The following is a 4,976-nucleotide window of genomic DNA, read 5'->3' as shown; positions in this document are numbered from 1 at the left end:
GCTAAATGGAAGAAATACAATAAAGGCAATTAACACTTGGGCGGTGCCTGTAGTACCCTACACTGCTGGCATAATTAACTGGACTCAAGCCAAATTGGGACACCCTGGACAGAAACACAAGGAAAATTATGACCATACATCGAGCACTGCACCCAAGAAGTGTTGTAGACAGACTCTACCTAGCAAGGTCAGAAGGTGGAAGAGGGCTGCTCCAAGTCAAGCAATCAGTAGAGAAAAGAAGCCTGAAAGAATACATCCAAGAAAGTCAAGAGCCAGCATTGAAAGAAGACCACAAGGCTGAGATGCTGAAAGCCAAAGAATCAAAAGAAGAGTATAGAGTCCAACAGTTTACAACACAACAGGAGCAGTGGCTAAACAAGCCACTCCATGGGCAGTACTTTAAGAACATTGAAGGGAAGGTCGACAGCAAGGAAACATGGGAGTGGCTCAGAAGGGGAACTCTAAAGAAGGAAACTGAAGGCCTGATTTTTGCTGCCCAGGAGCAAGCATTACAAACAAACACAATAAAGACATGAATTCAAAAGTCCTACAATGACCCAAAGTGTTGTCTCTGCAAAGAGAGTGATGAAACCATAGAGCACATCATCTGCTGTTGCAAGAAAATAGCCCTAACTGACTATCTCAAACGCCACAATAGGCTAACAGCAATGGTACACTGGAACCTTTGCAAAAAGTACGGCCTGCCCTGTAGCAAGACCTGGTACGAGCACAAGCCAGAGAAGACCACAGAAAATGAAGAAGCAAAAATACTCTAGGACTTTAGAATACGGACAGACAAACACCTGGCATACAACACCCCAGACATAACAGTGGTAGAGAAAAATCATGTTTGGATCATAGATGTTGCAGTGCCAGTTGACAGCAGGGTAGAGGACAAAGAGCTGGAAAAGATCACGAAATACAAGGACCTACAAACTGAAGTTGAACGAATGTGGTGAAAAAGAGCAACAGTAATCCCAATAGTAGTCGGTGCTCTAGGAAGAATCCCAAGAAACCTTGAAAAGCATCTGAAAAGCCTAAACTTGGACATAACATCAGTCCACATGCTGCAGAAAGCAGCACTTCTAGGAATTGCACACTTTCTATGCAAATACCTCTAATATCCCAGGTCCTTGGGAAGGACTTGATATTCAGAGATGAATTCCAGACACTTGTGCTGTGGTGTTATGTGTATAATGATGATGATGATGATGATGATGATGATGATGATGAAAATGAATGGCCAACAACCAGTTAACGATCTGGCAGCTGTGAAATCTACAATAATAATAATAATAAACACAATGAGAAGGTCAAGATCCTGTGGGACTTTCGAATCCAAATGGACAAAGTGTTGAAACACAATACACCAGACAACACTGTGATCAAGGACAAGAAAGTGACCATCATCGACATAGCAGTCCCCGGTGACAGCAGGATCATTGAAAAAGAACATGAGAAGATCACTAGATACCACGATTTGAAAATCGAGCTTCAGCATCTATGGCACAAACCAGCTGAGGTTGTCCCAGTGGTAATCGGCACACTCAGAGCCATTCCGAAAACACTAGGGCAGCACTTGAAACATCTTCGAATTGACAAAATTAACATCTGTCAGATTCAGAAGGCAGCTCGCTGGGATCTGCATGAATACTACACCGATACATTACAACTTTCTAAGCCTCTCGGTAAGGATCAAATTGTAATGAAGGCCAACGATCAGCTAAAGAACTGGCAGCTGTGAAATCAACCAATAATAATAATAATAATAAACCTGGTTGAGGTTAACAACTGGAACTTTGGAAAAGGAAACTGAATAATTGATTTTAGCCATTCAAGAGCAGGCTACTAGGACAAATATGATCAAGGCCACAGTCAAAAAATCCTCAGATGATGCAAAGTGAAGACTATGAAAGGATGCCGACAAAACTAAGATCTTGTACTCAGCTCCTGCAAAAAGATTGTCCAAACTGAGTACAAATAGAGGCAGAACTCAGTAGCCAAGATGATCCACTGCAGGAATCATAAACTAGCCTAGGGTGATTTGGATACACTGGATAGAAAAAGTCGGAAGCTTATGACAATGCATTATGCCTGACACCCATGTGATGATACTGACAGATTATATCTTCCCTGGAGATCTGGTGGCAGAAGGTTACTGCAAGTAAAGCAAACAGTGGAAGAGGAGAAACATGAACTGGCTGATTATGTGAATGAAAAATCAAGAACAGGCATTGACTGAAGTGAAGAATAGACATAAGTCCAGAGAACCAAACAGGAATTCAGAAATAATGTGATTAAAACGAGGATTGAAAGCTGGCACAACAAAGAATTGCACACCCAATTTCTGGAGAAGATCAAGGACAAGGTGGACAATGAAAAGACCTGGCAGTGGTTAACTGGAATTTTGAAAAAGGAAACTGATTTTAGCCATTCAAAAGCAGGCCATTAGAACAAATACGATCAAGGCCAGAATAAAAAAATCCTCGGATGATGCAAAGTGCAGATTGTGTAATGAAGCCAATGAAACTGCAGATCATGTACTTAGCTGCTGCAAAAAGATTTTCCAGACGGAGTACAGAGATGATCCACTGGAATTTATGCAAGAATTACAACTTTAGGACAGCTAAACTGGTGGGAACATTTTCCAGAGAAAGTCACAGAAAATGAGGTCAAGAACTTGTGAGACTTTCCAATCCAAATGGACAAAGTTTTGGACATCCACATGGACAACATTTTGGACATCAGTGATTGAAGACAAGAAAGTGACTATCATCAATATAGCAGTACCTGGTGACAGCAGGGTCATTGAAAAAGAACGTGAGAAAGTCACTAAATACTACAATTTGAAAATTGAGATATAGCCACTGTGGCACAAACCAGGTGAGGTTGTCCCAGTGGTAATTCGTAATCGGCACCTTGGGCGCTATTCCAAAAACACTAGGGTAGCATGTAAAACATCTTCAAATTGACAAAATCAATATTGGTCAGATTCAGAAGGCAGCCCTGCTGGGATAAGCATGAATACTACGTCAATACATTATAATGTCCTAGGCCTCTGGGTGAGACTTGAATTGTAATGAAAGACCAATAACCAATGAAAGAACTGGCTGCTGTGATATTAAACAAATAAAATAAAATAATAATAATTCTTTTAATGGCACCCCAAGTTCTCCCCCCCCCCCCCAGTGTTTACATTGAAAAAATTGGGAATTTTAAGGAACACTGAAAGAATTCCTATAAAATATTCTGTTTTGGAATGAATGCTTCTTAGGACAATGTATGCTCTTCTCAAAATGAGAATTTTTATTTTATTCATTTACAACATTTCTGCCATACCTTTCTGCCCTCACAAAGACCACCTCACAAGGACAGCTAACAATTTAAAACACACTTGATAAATTCACATTTTCAAACCATTAAAATCCACCCTACAAAACACACATAATTAAAACAATTAAAAACAGAGATAAAATATGTATAAGGTACAAAAACAGTTAAAGCATTAGTTAGCAAGGAGGGATCATTCAGGGAGTGCCAAATGAAACAAAAAGTCCTTACCCACTGGTAGAAGATGGCAACAGAAGGAGACAGACAAATGAAAAGCAACCTACAGCATTAGATGTTTATACCTGTCTATGTGCTGTAGACATATCCAACACTTTGGATTGGATCCAATCAGCTTTGCATTGGCCAAAATGGGAGGAAAGGTTTCACTACTGAAAAGTTGCTGCTGGGGATCATGAGATCTGCATAGGAATTGTACTGAAATAAAGAGGGGAGATGGCCAAGTGTGCATGAAAAAGCTGACTGGATCCAACTTGTTTTCAAGGATTTAATAATTGTTTGACATTGGTTAATATTATTCACGATTGAAATGCTATAATATGCATGATGATACTACTCTATTGAGTAGTTCATGGTCTTCAACATTGCATATGCTTCCCTTCCCCAAATTTCATTTTTTTTAATCTTGGGGAAAAAACATGCAGATGCATACATACACATACACACATAATAAGAAACTGCACTGGGAAATATATATATATAGAAGAGGTGGGGGGATTCTTGTATGCTTGAGGCGATTGACACTGAAGTTTCAAACTTAGGAGAGGAAGATCTATTATTTTCAGAACCATGTGAGGGCATGGATGTATGCTGTCTTAGAGGGAGTTTGGCAAATACCTCGGACAATAGCTTGGCTTTACTGGATGGATGCCTTGCTTAGACAATAGCTTGTTTCCCCTCCCCCACCCCAAAAAACAGTTTTACCAAGAAAAACAGACAAAAGGTTCGTTTTACCAAAAAACAAACAAGCCTGTGACCAGCATTACATTCTCAATGCAACACCTGGAGCAGGGAGAGAACTATCCAGACCAAATGAAACTGAAAATTATATTCTTTAGAGATAGTACCAACCAGTCTAACCATCCCTTTTTTCTGAATATTTTCCCCCAGACATCTATGAAAAGACTATCTGTGATGTTCTTACCTGCTGCAAACCTCTTTTTAATAAGTGAAAATCGATATCCAGCTCCAACAAGTTCAATATCACAGCTGGACAGAGTGCTCCCTTCACTGGTGAATTGCACAACCAGAGGGGAAGGTTTGCTTGGTCCCTCAGATAGCTGGAATCTTGCTAGCAAAGAACCCACACCTTTAAACAGAAAATCAAACAAGCATATAACAAAAAACAGGATACTTGATAGCTGAAAATGCTAATGTGGGGATGTCAAACAAATTTGTTGCGAAGCCTGGATATGAATAAATGTGACTTGATCAGGCCAGGCCTGGATGGGATGGCTACCTTGAGAGGGCTTATCAGGCTTGTGAGCCAGCTGAGGCAACCCCAACCTTGATCTGGCCTGGTGAGCTGGATCTGGATCTGGTCCCCAGGCTGCATGTTTGACATCCCTGTGCTAATCAGTGCATGTTCGACACCCCTGTGCTCTCTGTGGGGAAAGTTCATAGGTGAT

General features: G+C 40.6%; 1 long non-coding RNA gene across 1 annotated transcript in view; it reads right to left on the bottom strand.

The window, feature by feature from the left end:
* Positions 1-4,706, bottom strand: part of LOC125433561 — a 7,431-nt gene extending 2,725 nt beyond the window's left edge. The window contains exon 1 of the long non-coding RNA XR_007244632.1: positions 4,493-4,706. This is a non-coding gene — a long non-coding RNA (uncharacterized LOC125433561). The remainder of the gene's footprint in view (positions 1-4,492) is intronic.
* Positions 4,707-4,976: the final 270 nt, after the last annotated feature.

The sequence above is a fragment of the Sphaerodactylus townsendi genome, linkage group LG05 (genome assembly GCF_021028975.2).
Source record: "Sphaerodactylus townsendi isolate TG3544 linkage group LG05, MPM_Stown_v2.3, whole genome shotgun sequence".
Lineage (NCBI taxonomy): Eukaryota > Metazoa > Chordata > Lepidosauria > Squamata > Sphaerodactylidae > Sphaerodactylus > Sphaerodactylus townsendi.
The sequence above is the reverse complement of the archived record's forward strand: the minus strand, read 5'-3'. Positions and strand labels throughout refer to the sequence as shown.